This window comes from Tasmannia lanceolata, unplaced genomic scaffold (genome assembly GCF_043159265.1).
Source record: "Tasmannia lanceolata isolate RefF3 unplaced genomic scaffold, GAP_Taslan_0.1 ptg000008l, whole genome shotgun sequence".
NCBI classification, from domain to species: domain Eukaryota; kingdom Viridiplantae; phylum Streptophyta; class Magnoliopsida; order Canellales; family Winteraceae; genus Tasmannia; species Tasmannia lanceolata.
The window spans coordinates 565,936-588,922 of NW_027518685.1; the positions used below are offsets into that span (position 1 = coordinate 565,936).

The 22,987-nt window shown below is 38.7% G+C and overlaps 1 pseudogene across 1 annotated transcript; it reads right to left on the bottom strand.

The window, feature by feature from the left end:
* Positions 1-298: 298 nt before the first annotated feature.
* Positions 299-12,868, bottom strand: LOC143883829 (lipoyl synthase, mitochondrial-like; annotated as a pseudogene). Its single transcript, XR_013252565.1, has 4 exons — positions 12,313-12,868; positions 6,516-6,736; positions 5,399-5,778; positions 299-852 (listed from the first exon to the last, which is right to left on the bottom strand). The product of XR_013252565.1 is annotated as a lipoyl synthase, mitochondrial-like (transcript).
* Between the last annotated feature and the right edge of the window lie 10,119 nt (positions 12,869-22,987).

The following is a 22,987-nucleotide window of genomic DNA, read 5'->3' on the forward strand; positions in this document are numbered from 1 at the left end:
AATGGTTTAAATCCCTAAGGAGGCTTGATGGATCATCCGATTAAGGTGTGTCGATCACAGGTTGTGATCAACAGATCTGATGACGACGTACATGAGGCAGAAGTGGGACCCAATAAATGTCTTTTAGGAAGAAAGCATCAAAGCTCCTTTCTTTTGGGCTTGATGGGCAGATAAAAACATAGTTACATCTCGAAGATCACAAGAGGCCAACGCAGTACATAGTGGCAGCATCCATTCATTGAATGGCAAAAGATCAAATACAATTGGGCGTGTTGAAAGCAGAGCCACATCTGCATTTACATGACAGCGGCAGCAGAATAGAGTAGCTGAGAAATAGGTGAAAATATTTTTTTAAGAAAAAACAAATAGAGTGGGGCCCGCATGGCTCAATGATCCAAAACATCCGATCGTCGGTTCCCTACTCAGATAAAAATCATCTCTATAGGATAATCTTAACCCTCTGATCTGCAGAGGTTTCTAAAATTTGGTGTCCAATTTGGAGGTTTAGCATCATGATTGATTTTCGGGGCATGGCCTATCTGAGTGGGCGCCAAACAAATGAATGGTTTTGATAGACGAACCATGAGGGCCCCACAGTATTTTTTTTTAATATACTTGAACTTACAGACACCACATAAAAAGGTATTGAATATTAAAAAAAATACATTTGGAGAGAGAGAGAGAGAGAGAGAGAATAAATGAGATATGGGTCGGACTTAAAGACCTTCCCCTAAGGAGATGCCGACCTGAGAAGACATTGCTCTATCAGATTGAATCATAGATTTGATATAAAACTCCCCTGCTTTTGTATGAGGACCTCACCATGGGACCAGATGCCACGTATCTAAAACCCTGCAAGAGACAGACCACATCACATTAAACAGCCACGACACGAATTTCACTTATTACAATCATAGTACATGGAGTTAAAAGCTTGAAGGGTGAAAAGGGGCAAAGAACTGTCTATGAATCCAACCGGGAAAGTCAACAAGGGGAAAAAGAGAAATGGAACTGCAAAGAAAGAGGAGGATGTAGAAGCGACTGTCAGAGGGAGAAAGAAATGAATGGAACATAACAAGTAGAGAAGATGAGAGAAGAGAAAGATGGGAAAAGAGGAGTTAAAGGATAGAAAACTGCTATAGTATGAAACATCTTCAAACAAACAAAAAAAAAGCATCATACCCGATCAATATAAGAAAGCACCTATTTTCATTCATTTCAACCGCTTTCAAGGCCAGTAAGCCTTTCATATTTATAGGCTATGCAAGCCAAGCAAATATCGTAAAAAAACATTTAAAATCCTAGTCAGTTAAGACTCCTATTATACTTCAAGTGCTAACCTATGATTTAGCCGACACTTTGAATTTATTGTCCACACATGTGTCCGAACGACGCGCGTGTCCACCCATGTCGACACTCCTTTGGAGACTTTTAAATGTATTGCTAGGAGTGTTAGTGTTAATGTGGGCGTGTGGGCACGCATTTGTGTAATAATCAATAATTTTATTTGTATGTACGTGTCACCATTTCTAGATTTTTTTATATTGCCATGTCAGACAACTCATATCCGTGTTGATCCGTGTCGAAACTCAACACAAGAGTCCGTATAGACAAATTATGATTATACATACTTTCTATTTTAGCCATGTCCCTGTTTCTAAATTTTGGGGGTTTGCCGTGTCCGACACTCGGTGTCAGTGTCGACACGCGACACTCGCGTCCGTGTCCACAAATCACAGGTGTTAACTTATTGTTCAAACAAAACTATCACATGGACTCGCTCTACTACAATCCTAACTCATCATGGAAAGTAACCTACTTCAAATCCCAAAAATACAGGGACTCTACTATGTTGCAATGTGGACCCCTGCGCTCACTTAACAACTTAAGTGATTAATTACAAATGACATAAGGGCCCGTTTGGATACCTCATATTTTGTTTTTGGATTTGGAATTGAGTTTTGAATACAAAATGAACAAATCCGCCAGCAGATGTTGAGGGAGACAAAGAGGGAAGGGGGTAATTCCTGCTGGAGGGGAGAGGTTCAGGAGCAAAGAGGGTGAAGGAAACTGCCAGATTTGTGGATTTCCAATTACTTATTTCGACAGCATATTTGGAAATCTGATTTTTTTCACTGTCAGTCGCTAATTTGGAAATCAAAGAATTTGATCCGGATCCAAATCACAACACAAAAAGGGCTGCAAATGTGAGAAATTCAAATCAAAATCTTCTTGGCATCCAAACAGGCCCTAAATGCCCTATCACTTGAGATTTTCATAATAAATATGTGAACCCCTTTTTAATGGTATGTGGGCCCTATTTTAAGAACAGGATTTGTAGGTTCTATTTTGGTGCTACGAACAACACTTGAACTCCTACTGCCACCTACATATGCTTTGTTGATCAAGAAAAGCTTTCTTTTCCACCGTCTTCATTCAATGCAAATTAGAAAACTTCCTATGCATTCCAAACTCAAACAGGTACTAATTCCTTTTGAATATGAGTCCAAGAACCATAAACATCAAGCTATGCAGAGCAAGCTCCCAAAACTCTTTCATGTACTCTTTTGCACTTTTATCAGAATGACAAAGGTGATGAAAGAAATTATAAAAAGTTTGCAGTTAATCAACCAAAAAAAAAAATCCCTGAAATTCTATTCAGTGTACCCAAGTCCAAATTCTTCCTCTGCCACTTCTCTCTAGTGACGGCATAAGACATTGCCACCAAATTGAAACTCCCTCCAGTTTTGCTTATACGAATTTCATTTCCAATCTTGAAGAAAATCCTTCCACTCAATAAAAAATTCCACACCATTAAGACAATCCAGAAAAGATTTAGGATGCACCTTACTGTGAAAAATTAGACACGGAGACCTCCAAACAAAGCTACAATCATCCTCGAGTTCGAACAAAGACGTCTTCCTATCGACCAAGAATTAGACCTCGACCTTTGGAACATACTCAAAAAAATAATGTATTTTTGTCTTCTACCTGCTCATGAGTCCCACGGACAACATCTTCACATGTCTCTTCAGTTCTTGACAAGTAAATTAATTCTAATGTCGTCACTACCTTCTAGTTGGTTTCGGCTGCAATCATCCTCGAGTTCGAACAAATACGTCTTCCTATCGACCAAGAATTAGACCTCGGACCTTTGGAACATACTCAAAAAAATAATTTATTTTTGTCTTCTACCTGCTCACGAGTCCCACGGACAACATCTTCATATGTCTCTCGAGTTCTTGACAAGCTACTTGATTCTAATGTCATCACTACCTTTTAGTTGGTTTTTGGCCTCCGCTACCAAGTTCTTGTCTGCCAGACCACCATTACCAGCCGACATAACCAATCAAATTCCTGCATCTATGGACCTACTTGCTGCACTAAATCCAATAGCTAGTCATAATTTTGTATATGAATTGTGCATAACACGAGTTGTTTTGCTGCACATGCTTTGCCCAGCAATATTTATTGAAGACAAATTTTCAGGAACTTAAAGTACCGCTCTAATACCAAAACTGTTGGAGAGAAAGCAAATAAATCAAGGAAAATAGAGTCTGTGACAGCTAAGGGGGCTTACCACTACCCTTTAACCATCTTATGACATTGAGGGAATCCCTCTCGATAATCACCCTAGATAAATCAGAAGGTGCAATCAATTTAATACCCTGAAGGGCTGCCCTGACTTCCGCCTCATTTGAGTCAGAAAACCCGAGGGGTCCAAAGAAAGCCCAAAGTGTATCGCCATCCTTGTTTCTAAGAAGACTGCCCACTTCTGCAGGACCGGGGTTTCCCAAACTAGATACATCGAAATTAATCTTAAGGAAACCTGAAGGAGGAGATGACCAATTCTAAATGACTCGCGCAATTGGGTCTCCCCTAAGCATACCTCCTTCCAACCATGGCAAAAATCAAATGCCGAAACAAAGCTAAATAACAGGAGGGCCTTTACCCAGGAGATGATTAAAAGCAATAGCTTTCACACACACACACACACACACACACACACACACGAAAGAGACGGGCTCTTGACAACGCCCTTGAAGATTCTAGCATTTCTTTCCCACAACACCCAAATTGTAGCTAGTAAGGCCACATTCCATAGCACTCTTCCTTTCTTTCTCCAAGAAACCAACAATCACGAGTCCGCTTGTTGATCCAAACGGGCTAGAAATACCCAAGAAATACCAAACCTCAATAAGATTTTGCAGCTCCCTGGCAAATTTGCAATGTAAAAGAAAATGATCCATTGTTTCGCCTCCTTCAATACATAAAGCACAATGATCCGCTATCAAAATTTGGCATTGGCGCAAGTGATCCACTGTCGTCTTGTTCAGAACAACCGTCCAGCCGAAGGCACACCCCATTAGGGGTGCCGAGATGCACCACACTTTAGCTGCCTGCGGAGATACCGTGCAAGGGGTGAGATGGAGGTAGAATGATTTGACACTGAAATCCGCCGAGGTGCACCAGATCCAAACTCTTTTGTCTATACCCGAGTTATGAATAAATTGCCTTTCCACCATACTTAGCAAAAGAGCAACCCACTCGAACTCCCTGTCAAAGAAGCTTCTTCTGAAATGCATGTTCCAGTAACTTACCCCCCCCCCCTCCCGAATAAACCCTAAAATGAATACCTTCAATAAACTTGAAGCAAAATTTAAGAATACCTCTCCACACGATCACACCTCTACTGTGAAAATTATCACCTGACTCCCACCCTCCAGGAAATTCTCCACATGGTCACAATTTTTTATTTTTTATTTTGAATGGTAAAATTCCATAAAAGAAAAGGGAACTGAGAGAGCCTCCAGGATACAAAGAAGAAAGATACAATGAGCCCTACAACTTAGGGCGGAAGAGAACCAAAAAATACAATGCTTTCTTTGGAAACCCCCTCTTTAACCAATCTATCAGTATTATGGCGACATTTTGATACAAAGACAAATACTTGAAATAATCACGGAATATCATGATATTATCATTTTTATCATTTGTCGTGAAAAGAATAACAAAAAATATAACAATAATTCAATGAGGGTTCCATCAGATTACTTTAAAATTGAGTATGCGATAAAGTGTTTTGAATCCAACATTGTATGTCATTATGATCCTACAATTCAAGTTCCCTCAAGTATCTGATCAGAATTTCTGAAATTGAGTTTTCATAAGTACTGCAATAAGGTTTTTTCAAGTTTTATGAAGAACAATCCTTCACCTTAACCCAACCCAATTCTTGATTTGAGTCTAGTCAATTCAATGAGTTCCCCCTAGCAGTTCATTAAGTTTTCAAAAAACCTTGGAAGTGAGAGACAATTGAAAGATTGAAACTATGCAAACTGTCCAAATATAACATCTAATAAGTATTGTAAAATATGTTAAAGTGATTGGAGCATACCATTTCCATGCCAAGAATGCGATACTTTTCAAAAGCTTCTGGAGTAATGTATTCAGAGACTGGCATATGTCGCTTCGATGGCCTCATATATTGACCAAATGTCATGACGTCGACCCCTGCAGCCCTCACGTTCTCCATCGTTCTCACCACTTGATCAGGTGTTTCCCCACAGCCCTACATTATCGATGTCTTTGTGAGAGTGCCAGTAGGGGCATAATCCTTTGCCATTTTTAGAACGCCAATAGATTGCTTGAAATTAGCACAGTGATCACGCACGACACACTGAAGCTCTTCAACTGTCTCGATATTGTGAGCAAAAACGTCTAATCCAGATTTGGCCACTTTCTCAACACATATCGGGTCTCCTCGGAAATCAGGAACTGCACAGATGGTATGATGTATTTAAAGCTATGGATGAAGGAAAAAGTCCTATGATGATTAAGAGTGAGAAAAGGGAAAAAAAACATTAGTGAAAAGTGAAAAGTTTAGATTGTCTTCATAGACATAATCAACATTGCGTCAACATGCATGCTGAGCATCAGTTCCCAGGAGGGTAAAATTGGGAGTACAGGCAGCAAACAAAGGAAAGAAAACAAACTAGATGAGAAGCCAAATTGACCAGAAATTGCATAATCAAATGTGCAGCCTATTGGATTCTCTCACTACATGGAGGAATAATTGTTTACTCGGATGTATTGCAATTTAAAATCTTGTACTTAGTCAACATAAAGTTGACTCAGGTTAGTTAATCATTGACCCAGTGGGATTTTATTAACTTGCATAATCTGAAGAAGGTTTTGATGGACCCAAAAGGGGAGGCCAGAATCAGCTTGACATATGCAAGTCAATGATTGAAGAGATGAGTCTTTAAACATAACAATGATCTGAAAAGTAATAATTATAGCCAATCCCAAATCTTCAATACATTTTCTTTAAATGGTAAAGATCTTCAATACCTTTAATGACACTATAGGTTACAAAGTTATGATTGAAGAAGACAACGGTGTATTCAAACACAGTTTAGAAAAATCACCCTACAGAGTACAGACACTACAAATATATAAATAAATGGATATGCATACATATTATAAAGATTAAGGGTGAGAATAGTTCATACCAAGAGCTTCTATTAGCATTTTTGGCTTTAATGTTTTCAACTTCTGGACAGTCTCTGCAAAATGAGTCAAATGGCCACTTCCTTGGTCTGACAAATCATCACGATCAACACTAGTAATAACCACATAATCCAGACCGCATGACACAATTGCCTCAGCCACATTAGAGGGTTCATTTGGATCTGGTGGAGGAGGATTACGTGATGTCTTCACATTACAGAACCTGAAAAGTAGCACATATAGAGCATCAGGCTCCATGACATCTGAAAAAAAGGAACAGTAGAAGAGGTTCATAACTGCAGCCTCCCTAATAACATGTAATAAGCCGTGTCACTAAAAATTCATTCATTTCATTTCAAGTTCAAAATTGAAAAGTTATTAATGAATGATATTATTAAAACATTCATATCATTCCTCGACAAGGACAGTGCCAGCGCCCCCTCCCATTTCTCATTTATTCTAAAGAGGGGTAATGCCCTTATCACCATTGTCTCGGGTATTTCCAAATCTGCAACAACTCTCTTTATCGCAGATGTTAGGGCTTTTTTGTTTTCAAAACACATCTTCCTCTCAGGTCTACCCTCTCTCATGGTCACAGTCATGGCGATTCGTGATTTTCCAGGCGTGCTGTCTTTCTCCATCTCTATCTCTAGGTTCTCTCTTTCTCTCTCAATGTGAATGCTCCAAATTTCTGAACATTTTATTTTCCAACATGATATAGCTTCATTGGTTTCTTGTTTTTAAACTAATAAAAAGGGTGTAAATGTAGAAAACATATTTCGTTTTTTTTTTAAAGGAGGGTAGCCCAGTGCACGAAGCTAGTGTCATTGCGAGGTCTGGGGAGGGCTAGATGCACACAGCCTTACCCCTGCTTCGCAGAGATGTTGTTTTCGTGCGAACCTGTGACCACCAGGTCACAATGGAGCAACCTTACTGTTGCGCAAGGCTCGCCCTCTACAAAAAAAATGATAAAAAAATTCTCTTTTTTTAAATACTAAAAAATGATAAAAACATCACTTTCCACTAGACGAAAGGCCTGGAAAATATTTGAATCCAGCTACGACAAAGGCCTTAACCTTGATCTCATTAAGGATGTGTTTGGTTTCACAACAGCCTGGATGGCTTACGGGTTTTGCCTGGCATTTGGGTGCCATGTCAGCAAAACTCATTGTTTGATTGCCAATATAGCATTGACATCCCAGAAGACTATCAGGGATGTCTCTCGGTTAATCATTGCATGTCTGCCGATGTGTCACCCTTGTCCCCTCCCTATGAAATCCAAGCCAAAATCTACAAAAAGGTGCAATTTTGCTTGGAGTTCCTGGGAATGATGATCCCTCCATCCCTTCCTCCCTCTGATGGGGTACCATCCAAGATGACACGAAGAATCAAACAGTTAAGAAGATGGGTCCCATCGTTAGTGTTAAAAAGAGTTTTATTTAGTTTTTAGAGTGTTATTTAAGTCTTTCTAACCTATAGGAGGGTATTAGAGTCTTTATGCATCAAAATCACTTAAGTTCTTTGAGTTATGTATGTTTTAAACAGGTCCCACGCATGTATTACAGGAACTTTAAGCAGGAAGCAAGTCTTTTGACAAAGTCTGTGAGATCTTCAATTAAAGACTATGATCCCCACAGGCTTACAGAACTGTCACTCACTAACCAAAGTAAACTCATATATGTGGTCTGATCATCTATGATCTGTTTTGATAAGCTCATATCTGAACTCACTTGGACGTAGGAAGAAGCTAAGTTTTGGAAAGTGCAGACTTCAATGAACATTAAGCAAGAAAGACGATTCAATGTAAGAGGGCGAGTAACACTGCTACTTGGCTACTTAGGAGCAGAAATTCAGGCACAAAGATAGTGACAGAACTGTAAGGAAGTAATCCTAGGATCAAGGTAAAAAGATGAACAGAAACTGATACATTATGTTCATCCTATTGCCACTCTTGAGATTTAAAGTTTTTTTGTTATAAAGGATTTGTAGAATAGTACACATATTGGACAAAAGTCACAAAACAGTGGAATTAACAACACAATAGGAGATCACAACAAGAGATTGTTGCAAGAAACAGATTCACTATGAAGTTTCAAATTTAAAAGCTAATAGCTATGCAATCAGTTTGTAAGGATAAGAAGATCTGGAAACAATTGATAGGAAAACAGTTACAAATTGATTTAAGAGAAATGGTCGTTCAACAAGGATCGAACAAGTTGAAGAAGAAGAGAGGGAAATTCTTTCTCTTCCAAGAATTTTCCCCAAATCTCCTTACTCGACTTTCTCTTCTCAAATCCCCTTCCGACTCTCTAAATTCTCCCCAATCCGGAGAAGAAAAGAAAAACTTTCTTCCAATCTAAAACTGCTGAAATATGGGCCATATCCTCTATTTATAGAGGAAGTGGAAGCTTGTAGTCACATGGCCAGCTAGCACCAAGTGGTCCCCTGTTGATGTGGCAATCCAAATGGCAGCCCAAGAGACACCTATGGGTGTGGTCCCCCTCATGCCTCAAGTGGCCCTCCTGCCATGTGTCAAAAGTGTAGGGAATGTGGTTATAAACGGGTAGTCCCACACTACCATTTGTTGACACATGTCTCACTTGGGCAAGTGTGTTCCCCCATTTGTGCCAACCGATTCTTCATCCCCCTAAGACAACAACCTTACTACATCCAGTAATTACAAGATTACCCTTACCTATGCTCTTATCCCATGCTACCCGCACACTACTACCCATGCACACCTCACCTGTATATTCCCCAAATTCACCACACCACACCACACCAAGCACAATTAAACTCATTTTTTCCCTACTGAATTATATGAGTAAATTACCCCTATCCCAGGCTAAAATGAAGCCCTCACCCCTATGCCGATTTTAGTCCACATCATGTATCCGCCGCGAACAAAGATCAAAGCTGGCGAACTCCCAACAATGAAGCTGTCAATTATACTCGACATGGTCAAGTCCTATAAAGAGGAGGAGTATGATGGGGACCATCCAAGATGACATGAAGAATCAAGGAGTTAAGAAGATGGGTCCCATTGTTAGTGTTAAAAGAGATATCTTTAGTTTTTATAGTGTTATTGAAGTCAAGTTATAGGAGGGTATTAGTCTTTTCGCATCAAATCACTTAAGTTATTTGAGTTATGTGTGATTTAAACAGGCATCACACGTATTACGTGAACTTTAAGTAGGAAGCAAGTCTTTAAGTCATTAGAGGTATTTTGGTAAAAAAAAAGGCATTAAGCTTTTATTTTTAGGGTTTTAGAACTTTCTACTTCTCTTCTCTTTATTGTATATTGTAAGCCTTAAGGTACCTTTCTTATAGCCATGATGAAATGAATGATGATTGAACAAAGATTTTGAAAGCTTCTTCTCTTATGCGGATGTGATTTCTACTCCTTGCCAAGGTGTAATGCCTTGATCTTCCCTAAGGTGTGATGCCTAGGAACCCCTTGCTACGATACCTTGGGTTTTGTTTGGTGAGATTACAACCTTGCTATCTATCTATCTCTTTCATATTGCTTTTTTAGGCTTTTTCCCATAAATACCTTGCCGGTAACCCCAAACCTGCATTAATCTCACCCAAAACCTATCTTGTATTATTTTTTCACCTATTTATCACTCAAAACCACTAAATACCCATCATAAAAATTTCCTACCTTAGAAACATTATTCAAATCCATCCATATCATGTGTCTCTCTCGTTTTGCCCCAAAATTCATTTTACACCTTCCTGGCATATGTATGCACCATTCTAAGCCTAGCCTAAACCTAATGGATAAATTTTTTCCAATCTAATCACAAATTTTAGGAGCCAAAACCCTAATTTCCACCCATCTTTTTCACCCCAATGTCCCTTTCAAAGAATTGTCTTACATTAGTTTGGTTTCAAAGCGAAGTATCAATCCTTCTTTAGATCATCCTATAACTCTCTCTCTCTCTCTCTCTCTCTCTCTCTCTCTCTCTCTCTCTCTCTCTCTCTCTCTATAGATATATATATATTTTTTGCAATGACACCTCATACCACTACTCTACGAGGTTGACAACCAAACACTACTTACCACTATTCTACAAGGTAAGTTCCAGGTAAATCCAATGCTTGTGTTTTCCCTGTGAAGACTTGCACCACTAATCTACAAAGTAAATACCTGCAACCAAACAGAGCCTAAATGTCCACATTAAGCCCCTGACTTCATCAATTTTTTTTTTTCGAATGGCAGTCCCTAACTTCATCATTGACCATGGATAATCCCTTACTTTCCAATATTTATTTACCACGAATTCTTAGCCACCCGATTCCTGGTTTGCAAATGAATTCTTAAAACAAAGAAAAGCTCGTGATAAATGTACCGTTGTTTAAACTTTTAACAATTTCTTAGTTGTAAAACTGCAAAAGAGAAGGACCCTGGTAAATAAAGGGTAAATTTCTACAATTACCTAAAAGAGAAATGTTGCTGGTTTATATTTAATGGGAAGAATATTTAATGGGAAGAGAGTTCATTGATCAGACAACTTGGATCATCTGATCACCATGAGTTTTAGACAATGTGCAAGGATTCTCTTTTTTTTAGAAAAACAAAACTTCTCTCTCTATAATCGGACTCATATTTGTCTTTATTCTCTCTCTCTCTCTCTCTCTCTCTCTCTCTCTCTCTCTCTCTCTCTCTCTCTCTCTCTCTCTCTCTCTCTCTAATTGTGTGGGTTTCGTGTTTTTTTTTTTTTTCCAGTTCCATGCCTAGATCTTGTCAACGATTGGCTCATACAAGAAGATTATCTCTCACTTTTTGCATCCTACCTTAATTCTTGGCCACATCAAAATATGTCTCATTCTTAAGGTTTTTTATTTTTTTTTATTTTTTGTTTTTTATAGCTTAATGGAGAATTGACATGTGTTCTACATTCTCTCTCCCTACCTTTCATATTGTCTCTATGATTGCTTCTGATTCTTCTGAATTATGTATTTGAATCATCAAAAGCATAGGTTTCTTTATGTTTTGGAGATATTTTACAATTATGTTTGTAATATGGGTTGATGATGGTTTTAATCCTGTAATTATGTTCTAGCATAAAGGAAGAAAGCCCGACACAAATTTCCCGAAGCAAGAACACAAACGAAGAATGTAATGATTATTTTTTTTAAATTGAAAGCAATTTGAATTAAAATTTGTATCATAGTTTGATTTTTTTTACTTTATAGTAATTTATTGATTATTATATATCAACAATTATGTGCCCCTTGAGCAAACTCCTGGCTCCGTCCCTGTTCCTAGCTAGCAACAATCTGAAAGTCCTTATTATAGATCCATGGAAATGCACTAAATTTTATATCACAGGGGGGTGAAGTGTCATTTACTAGATGTGAAGTCCATTTCATGTTTCATCAGAAAGCATTCATCAGACCATATGGATTCCAACATATAACCATAAAATGACAGTATCAGTGCCGGGCGATTACACTGGTGACATTGGAATAAATGAATTGAAACAGTAAACATAAGTTAATGAGAAAACCAATGGTTCTTCATACAACTCAGGATGACTTTTTCAACTTAGGGAAGCTGTATGCAGGCAACCATCAACTTATTAGAACTCTACCCATATAACACAACACATGTCACTATGATAAGAGAAGGCACTCTACTGCTTTGCCAAATGCTATGGAGACTATCAAACTAGAGAGAGAGAGAGAGAGAGAGAATTCCTTCAATTTTACAGTCAAAAGAAAATTCCTGGACTGAAAATAACATAATTGACCAAAAATTAAAATAAATAAATGCGATTAGAAAACACAGACCTGCATCCTCGAGTACAGGTGTCTCCAAGGATCACGATGGTGGCGGTAGCCGTTCCGGTCTCTTCGCCGGACCAACATTCTCCCAAATTAGGGCAGCTTGCCTCTTCGCAGACGGTGTGGAGCTTCAATTCCCTGAGCTTACTCTTGATCTTAGCGTACTTAGATCCTCCAGGGATCGATTCCTTCATCCATTTAGGCTTGGGGAGTGGATTCTTCTTCGATAAAAACTTCCACCGAGTACTCCTCCTTGTCGCGAAGGCGGATGAAATCTGAGAGGGAAGGGGATTCGATTGAGAGGCGAGTCCTCAGATGTGCAATGGTTTGTGGGTTTGGGGGATTTGTTGTCTGGATAGAGGGAGACGAGGAGGAACATAAGGTTCTGGATAGACAAGGAAAAGGATGGGAAGATTTGAGGCATCTCGCAAGGGAGAGGATGCGAGGGTACATAATTTGGTTTGGAAGAGCACCAAAACGAATGATTGAGGGCGAGAAAGAGAGGCTTGGGAGAGACCGAGAGAGTTTGGGGCTGGAAATATCACATTTCTCGTTTATTAAATCCGCCACATTTCTATTTTACGATATTCCACCTAAACCTACGCTCATAAACATACATCTTTTTCAGCCATGACGTCATTACAATGGCTAGCCTAAAGTTGATAAAGCCACCCACCCATTAAACGCAAAAAAAAAAAAAAAAAAACACGTCTTTCTCCCTCCCCTCAGCATTTTATACTTTTCTTACTTGTCCCTAATTAGATCCTGCTCCTTGTGCCCTTATATTTTTATTATTATTACGGGACATTCATTTAAGACATTGTTTAGCACACGGTTGGGACGCTAGAAATCAGCCCAATCAATGGTCTGTTTGGTTACTTATTTTTGAGAAAAATATGGAAGAATGATCTTCTCCTAATTTGCCGTTGTTTGGTCGTCATTTTAGCAATTTTGGGGTCTTTGACCGCTGGGGTTGTCGAGAGCCGGTCGGGTGATGTGGCGCCCTCTAAATTCGCTCCCCAAATTTTACCAAAACGTAGAAATTTGAGGAGAAAATCTCGGGGAGATAGAGTTGAGAAGACGTATGGGAGATCTCCCACAAATCTTAAGCAACCAAACAACCTTCCCTACATCCTCTCCTAATCTCCCCGTTCCTTTTGATCTCCCGTTGACTTATTCTCCTCCTAATCTCCCACGCATCATCCACAAGCAACCAAACAAAGCATAACCTTCCCTACATCCTCTCCTAATGTTTTGAGGGTGGTCTCACTGGTGCTGATAGTTTGCCATCAAAAGCCATTAATTGTCCCCCCCCCCCCCCCCCCCATCCTTTTCTACCTTCTTCTCTTAATTTCTATCTTCCTTTCAATTCTTAATTTCCTTTTCTATTTTTCTTCTTTGAAGTATTTCAATTGAGGTGCCTTATTTAGGTGTATGCCTGAAATATTTTCTCTACTCAGTTGAGGTGCGTGCCTGGGAGAGCGGGATCGATAGTTGACCCGATGTCTTGCCCATCAAGGCTTTGGTCCGTAGCGACCCACTTTTATGAGGTTCCGTATTCCAAAATCGGCCCATGATAACTCGTCCATTAAGGCTTGAGTTCGATTCAGCCCAACGAGGCTCTTCGCGACACATTAACAAAGCGGCACCTCTTTTTGGCAATCAACATGAGTCATCATTAGCAATAACTTCAGTCACCGTCAACAAAGGATCTTCGTCCGATAATGTGCATTGAATTTGGTAGATTTTCATTACATTTGTCATTTGAGGAATTCAATTGTATTGGAGAATTTCATTGTAATCAAACGTATGTTGATTTTCAATCCACATACGTTTGAGGGGGCATGTTAGAGAATATTAGATTTGATTAGATATGATTGGATTGTGGTAGATTAGGCAAATCAGTTGGATTAGGATTACATCTTAGATTAAGTTTATCTCCTTCCATGTTTATCTTTTCTCTTTCTATGTTTATCTGTAAGTGCTTATTTAAGCACAAAGTTACTGATTAATGAAAGCATCCAAGAATTCCAGATTTTATCAGGTTTCCTGATGAATGGCTTGGATCATCAATTAGGTGGGATCTGCTTGGTCTTTCACCCAAATGGGTACACTTCCAAGAAAATTCATCTGTACCATATAACAACAACTGTTTTCCAACAATCCAACCTTCTCTTTTATGAATACCATTTAAATAAAAACAACAAAAGTTGTATGCCCAAAGCAGAACACTGGGTCGTATGGTGCGTTGCAATGTTTAAAAGTTTAAACAAACACCTATGCACTTTGATTTGTGCAAACTGCCCCTAATATGCCCTCAAATAAACAAAACCGGGTAAATGTTGTTAGAGATTTTCAAAACAATATTGAAAATTAAAATGATTTTTAAAAGTTTTAATTTTAAATATAAAAACAATTTTCAGACAGGGCCGGTCGACCGGGGTATCTCGGGCGACCGCAGATTGGTTACTGGAAACTTGAGCGATTTCTAAAAAGGTGTGGGAGGTCGACCGCTGAAGGCTCGGTCGACCGCGGTTCTTTGGATCGAGAAAAAATAAAGAAATAGAAGCATGTCGGCGGGCGACCGCGAAGGCCCGGTCGACCACGGATGTTCGAAAAACTATCCGTTGGGAGAAAATAGACATGGCTTTTCACTTCCGTTTTTCAATTTTTCTTCACATCTTTTGCTTCCCAGCAGTCATGGACATTTTTCAAACACAAGGGACACTTTGTGGATGATCCAAAACACTTAAATCACAAAGAGTTGTGATCGAAAGGTCATTATTCAAACCAATCCAAGAGATGTCTTGAATAGATGATTCTCTTAGTGAATAGACATCTAGTGCTCCATAAAAAGAGCAGAGATCTGTCTTTTTCAATGATAGAAAAAATAGGTGTTGCTGTACTTTCTTCTTCTCTTTCTAGCAATCTCTCTTACTTGTTTTTTCAAGTTAATTTGTTCATAAAAAGAGCATTAAAAACTATTTTCTGCAGAAACGGTTTTAGTGATTTTCTCTAAGGCTTGAAGTTTCTTGAAAGGTGTTTTGGGTTTGATTCTTTGTAGGATTGTTCTACAAGGCTTCATTGTATCTTGAAGGCAATTTGCGGATCCCCTTTGCACACAACTGGTGGGGGCGAATATTGTCTTAAGGAAAACGATTACGCGCTTCTCATTCTTCTTTTCTTCGTACCCACGACCGAAGGGATTTATCCAACAAATGTTGGGGAGATTGTTGAGGCCACTGTCAGGAAACCGCTAATTAAACGGTTAAACCCATGAAAATGTGTTATTAGGTGTAGGTCTTTTAAGAACGAAGTAAAGAAGGAACGTAATCTTTCGAAGTGAAAGGTAAACCACAACGTTTACCTAATTGACAACTCTCACAGAGGTGTGAGTGATTATTAATTTGTCATGGAAACCACCTTCTTCTTAGACAAAACGTAAAGTCCTGGCATGTTCAAGGAATTCCCAAGCAACAAAAAAAAAATGTCACCAAAAATACAGTTTTCTCATGCGTTATCATGGTTGGCTGCAATCACTTTTCCCATGCTTTATTGGGCTATCGGATATGTGTCGGTGATGTAGCCTCACAGCCGTTCCATGAGGAATAACCCAAATTGGGGTTATTTCATAAGGTATTATCCCTCCCTCCCTCCCTCTCTCTCTCCGCTGTTCCTTTCCCGGTTATTTCTTTGAATCCAAACACTAAGCAACTGGCTTTACTTGGGTTTTACAATCCTGTCTCTCTCCTGGACTTTACTTGCCCAAATGATGCTTAAGCATCCAAACATAGACAATTATATCTGCCATAAACTAGCGGAGCGATTTCCAATTATATCTCCTATTCCACGCCTGACTTTGCAAGCTGGTATCATAACAGGTTGAACCTGAACCTACGTTCACTTACAACCTAAAATTTTCTTGGCCCAAAAATTTGGCTGTATTACTAGCCAGACTTTAAGGGATTTTCTTTATCAAAAGACTCATCATCAAAGGCCTGATATCTCTACTAGATGGCATCATGCATGAGCTTGCGCCATGCCCAAGCACAGATCAGCCTATAAGGGGTTGAGCCTTTAGTGAGAGGATGTTCTTCATTCCTGAGGTGGGAGGTTCACTCCCAGCTTATCTACCGATAAAAAAGAAAGAAAGATCAGCCTATAGTAAAACACATTCTCTGTTGGGTAGCTTCCTAACAACCCTCCTTAATAAGCCACACAGTGACGGTATGCATTAAATAATAGATTGTAGATGAAAATATCTTCATAGTTTTCAAAATGACCAAAATACCCTAGTTTGTAATCATGGCATTTTTCTGGAGGGTTGTTCAGGGTGGGCCTAGCATGCCAGTGGCTTAGTATCATGTCCTTGATTTTATAGAGAATCCCTAACTTTAATATCATTTACACGAGGGTTCTATCCATTTGGTCGGCGTAGGAGATGAGGCCCTTTTTAACATGAGGCTGTATGGCTCTTACTCTCTTAGCCCATGGCATTCAATACAGAAGAAGATACTCCGCAATTTTAGCATTAATTGCTTGAAAATGTAAAGGTGTCGATGTGATGGAACATGGGGTCCTATCTGATCACATGGTAAACTCTTGGATCTACTTATAATATGGGTCCGACTCGTCCATGGCCCCGAAAGAGTTTGTCTCAAGCAAGGTGGGTGATTTTTTTTCTTTACTTTATACAACCCTTTAGACATGATTCATGGTTTTTCGCTACATTAACGCCTTCACAAAGATCTAAATCATTCCAATTTGTAGCGAATATGTTTATAAGGGCATTACTGCGGCTCAAATAACTTGGGTACAGAGTCTTCTTTGCAAACTACACTTCCGTTCTCCATACTGCCAACTTGGTATTTCATGCCTGCACTACATGTTGAAGTCGATTTTCATTTTGTTCCTGCCAAAGTCGCTTGAAGTGTGTAAGGACCTTGATGCTCGAATCCCTTAATTAATAATGTTTCCATCTTCTATGTGACAAACTCATAGTGCGTCCTTTACCATTTCTTTTGAAGGGGGATTCATTAAAAATAACCATGCTACCTGAGTGCTTTTAATTTGATCAAGGTTTTTGAAATCTATCTTGCTTAGCTTGTGTATTTTTTAGGAGTTTTCAACTCTCTTTTATTTCGGATGCTCAACATTGACTTTATATATCTACTACTATATAGCAGAAGAGAAAATGAGAGAATTTTGTCCATTTAACATGTCAATGTAGATGAGTTTTACCCTTTTTTGCCCTCCCCACATATTTGTACATACTAGCTATGTGAGGGTAAAAAAGGTATGAATGTTCAGAATTATTTGCAAAATATGTGGCATTAACACGTCGGTGGTAATTTTGAATCTTGATTTGCTAGCCACCTTCTCGAAACGCTACGTCCCGCCCATCCTTTGCAATTAATTGTATGTATTCAGAGATTTGTCTTATTATAAGTTGTGCCCGTAAAATCATTTCTCTTGTTGATCCAAACCGTCCATGTGATGGAACACAACATCAATAGGTTGTGCCCGTACAATCATTTCTATAGGCTGATCCTAGCCCTCCAATCTATAGAGGTTTCCATAATCTGTTGTTCCTCTTAAGGTGCTTAGAATTTGCAAATATTTTTAAAGGTGTGCGGAATTCATAATATCCTTAAAAAATTAATAAGGAAAAGTAGTTTTTTCGTAATTTTCATATTTTGACACCTCTTTTTTGTAGTTTTTTCTGTAATTGTCATATCCAGGTACCCGTTGTCCGTAATTTCCCTCCCAAACTTTATCGCGTAATGATTATTATTGCTAGCTTCTTTATTATTGCTAGCAACCTTTCAAGAAATAGTATCCCGGTGCAATTTTTCATCACATCTAATGAGACAATTCTCTCAATACATACAATTGCAAATGATGGGCGAGACGTAGCGTTTGGAGAATGTGGCTAGCAAATCAAGATTCAAAATTACCACCGACGTGTTAATGCCACAGATTTTGCAAATAATTTTGAACATTCATACTTTTTTTTATCCTCACATAGCTAGTATGTACAGATATGTGGGGAGGGCAAAAAAACGGTAAAAATCATCCACATTGACATGTTAAATGGAGAAAATTCTCTCACATATATATATATATATATATCTTAGTCAACACCTCCTAAGCTAAAAGGCTTGGAGGAGCATTACCAAAATTACAAATCCTTACAACTCCTCATCCAGCATTGCTCTCAGATGTATGAAGGAGAGTGCTGCTACAGAGATAATAGAGTGGAACCGCTCAAATCCCCACATGCCACATGGCCCACGTGGCATGGGAGGGGTAGCTTTTTGCTATTTGAACGAAAGAAGCTAGAAACAAGAGACAAGATTGCTAACGTGCTAAGATGCTATTTGTTTGGTTTCACTATCGTCCCCAACTTGGTCACAAGAGATTTTATATGGTGCCCGACAGTCAGGAAACAAGGGTGGAGAGAGAGAACCCCCTCACCCTTGAATTTTTTTTTATCCAACAAAAGCCTCTATATTTTACTTTTTGTTTGATCGGAAATCAAGGGCGGAGAGTTTTCTCTCTCTCTACTCTCCGCCCTTGTTTCTTAACGGTCGAGCATCATATAATTTCTCTGGTTATCATATCATTATTCTGTGAAGGATATATAGAAGAATTTCCAGTCACGGTTCAAAACTCAGATTGAAATTGAATTTACATTCGACAGTCATTAATATCAATATTGACCATTGTCTAATAGTTTTCTAATCCGCCATCTGCACAATATAGGAAGGGTTAAGTGCCGGCCGGTTTGGATCGCCCTCATGTTCAAGGTTGATGTTGGGCCATAATATCGTTTGGGTGTGCAGAAATCGAATTGGTTCTGTGTGCATCCACACTCCACTTTCAAAATCCCGCAAAATCTGCCCTCGTTAATGGGCCCACAACAGCCAATCAAGAGTGTCATTATCAAAATGATGAGCCTGAATGTGATGTGATGCGTGGCCAGCCGATTGCCAACTAACAAATAACAATTTAGGTGGGGTGACATCACAAGTGGCTATTTTGTGATGTGACGTAGTTCACGTGTCCGAATGATTTCATGTGGGAAGCTTGCAGTCCGTCACGGCACGATAATTTGTCACATAACTTGCTGGTGAAGTATTGAAAGAAGGGCTGAGTGCTCTAATGAGAAGAAAGGAGAAAGTAGTGGAAAACTAGAGGAAACCGCTTTGGACCCACAATCTCACAAAATTAGTAAAGTCACAGATACAATGTCGGAATTCACCAAGGATAAAACTAAGAAAATGACAAACATATATTCTTAAACCCTTTTAAAATTACCTAAATACCCTTTCTATCCCCCACTATATAAAGTATAAACAATCCCATCTCTCTCTCTCTCTTCTGATGCCTCAAACCCACTGGCCTTTATGGCTTTATGTTCTATCGATTGTATCACTTTCCTAGTAAAGAACATGGAAAGTGAATTTTTGATAGATTTTAAGCCAATCATGTGTGCATTTTGCATTTGAATGTTAATCCTTGGCTATATAATTTTTTACTGTCCATTTTCAACAACAGAAAATACATGATTTGAGGTTACATTTGGATTATTGACTTGAAATTTTGGCTATAGGGGAGACCCTCTATAATTTAGTGGGTGCCCCTCATTACGTTAGACTGATGTGGCACTTGAAATTTTGGCTATAGGGCAGACCCAATAGTGGGTATTACATTAGACTGGCGGCGCACCCTTTTTAAGCATCAGTCATGTTACCTATTTCCATATGATATTGATAATGGGAAAACTTGGGTGGCCTGAGATTATTTAAATCCTTATAAGTTTACAGTTTCTTTTAAAATTTAAATACCTTAAAATGAAAATTTTAATACTCAAAAAGACCTAATTTACACAAATTTATTAAAACTAATTTAAGTAAATTTATCAAAAACTATTAATTCTCTCTTAGAGGTAAAAATGTTGCAGCTATTAACTGCCGTCTCATTTTAAAGTTCGGGTTCTATCTTCTCCTTTTTATTCATTCCTATATAATTAATAATTAGAATTTTTGTTTTCCTGCTGAAAATAAAGTAAAGAGAAATATTGGTTGAGATTCACTTTTTGTGTTCAAAAGGGTTGGAATTTTTGTTAGTCGAGTTACCGGAGTTTTAGGAATATTTTTTACCATTTGGTTTAGATTTTGACTGCAATTTCAGTCAGTTGAGTCCATTACATATGAATGAACAAAAAAATGAAGATTCCGTGTTGAAGAGTTCTTCAAAAGCTATGGTTGGTGGCTTGGTGCAAGAGATAAAGATCGCTCTCTCTTTTACGACACCCTTTCCCTTTCCTTTTCCTTTTCCTTTTCCTTTTCCTTCCTTTAAAAAAGGGATAGAAAAAAAAAGTGGCTTTCCGGTGGCTTTTGGACTCCGATTTTAATACTGAAAGAAACTTGACTTCCCATCAGAGCTACTAATGGGCTCAATAGCTTAATAGGCCTATAGAGCCCGAGGAGAAATTCTACGGCGCCCGACGGTCAAGTCCTGTATGAGCAGTACGTCAAAAGTACCACCATTTATGGTGATATTTGATCTAACAGCTGCCTCTTAAAAAGTGGGTTGCTGTTGGATCAAATATCAAGGACGGTCCACCGACGGGACTTGATTGTCGGTCAGGCGCCATATAAAAACTCAGAGCCCAATAACCTAAATTATGTAGGGCCCATTGAATGTTATCTCCCTTTTGGTATAGGGCGGACGATTTCAAAACGGAGTCCTTATTCATTACATAGAGGAGAAGGTCTTCTAATTGTTTGAAATTTTTTGACTTTTTGGAATGGGATATCTACAAAATCACGAGAAAAGGGTAATAAGGTTCGTGCCATGAGCAATGGCATAGATAAAGTGAGTTTTGATATCTCCCTTGGGTGGTTCGGAGAAAAAATTTCATTTACCTCGGGTTTTGTTTTTTTGGAATAAAAAATTAAATTTCCTCTTTTTCTTAAGAGAATTGGACACTGATATTTGTTTTCTTCGCAGACTACTTTTTACCATAGATTTTTTTTTTCCCTCTCTTTTATCCTATTTGGATTACAAGAATTTTTCGGAAAAGTTTGGAAAGCAAAATTATTTCAAAAAATCTCAACATTTTTAAACACGGAAAAGATAACCTGAACCGATCCTTTACAATTTTTGCTTAGATTGACTTCCAATATGTGATAATATCCCTGTATATTAACCATAATCATATTATTTCTATCCAAATTGTTGACAGAAACAAAATCCTAGAAAAAGCTTTCAACGAGAACTGTTTTTTTCTTTCTTTTTTTTGGTGCAATCCAAACAGGGCCTTGAAGATTTCTCCCCTAGATTCAAACATCTTTTGTAGGGTTTTGTTAGTGATTATTCCACATGAGAGAGTAATTGACATTGGCAGTAACATTTTTGCTTAACCCATTTTAGGTTAAATGTGTGACCCTATATTAGGGTCATTAATGTCAATCACCCACATGACCAACCCCTTGTACACAACTAATTCAAGCTACTTACCAACCTTGAATCTCTAGTAAGTCGTGCTTCCTTGTTCTTAGTTGATAATTTTAAGATAAACTTTTGTCAGGTGCATTGCTTTTGTTAAGGAAAACGATCATCATAAGGATTGATTGACTCATTGTCCCATGTGCTATGTGATCATAAATCCTAAAATCCAGCTTATTGCCCTTTGTCCTACTCTATTCGAATGATTCTAGATTGTTGAACAGATATGTTTAAGGCAACTGCCATTAAAAAATTTCCCATTAAATTTTAGTTTATCAGGTAGTGAGAGAAGGCCAGGGTGGATGGGAGGATGACAGACTAGAGAGGGCATAAGTCAAGGTAAGAAAAGGCTGAAAAACAAGAAAAAGAAAAGCTCTAATCAAAATATAATTTATTTTTTCCATGCTTTTTAGCCACTTCATACCCTCTCCTCCATCATGCGATTTTAGTCTCTTCATCTCCCACGCATCCTAGCCATCTCTCACCACTTGATAAATATTCAATGAAAAAAAATTCATGGTTACTAAACATGGCCCAAGTCTTTGATATTTGCTTGCATGCTAGGGGTGCAACTCGGGTCGGGTTCAAACCGAAGAAAGGTCGGGCCAGGTCAGGTTCCGTTCGGTTCGGGTTTGGGTTGACTACCCGGGTTCGGGTTGAGGGTTTGGCAACCTGACCCGAGTGAAACCCGACATTTTTTATTTATTTTTAGCTTAAAAACTCGGGTCCGGTCGGGTTGAAGTCAGGTCGGGTTCGGGTTGGAAAAATGGGTTCCTTGGGTCGGGTCGGGTCGGCCTGCACTCCTAGTGCACGTCTCAATATTTTGAATGAGGTCTCCACTCAACTTCTTGTCATGACCTATCAGATCAACCATTCCAATCACATGTATGCATGTGTGCACTAGGTCAGGATCGTTTTTGTTTATTAAGATGAGTACTTGTGTCAATATTTTTGTGGGGAAAAACAAGTTCGGTCCCTCCACTAATTGGTGATTTTATGCGCTTTACTGTGACTTGATATGAAGCAACCACTTATATTGTCATAGGTCCCACTGATTCTTCCAAAATGGCTCAAAGGCTCATTTTGCAGCCTCACCATATCTACAAAGTTAGGACTCGAGAGTAGTTTGGCCAGACAAATATTAGTCAACCCTAACCGAACCCGA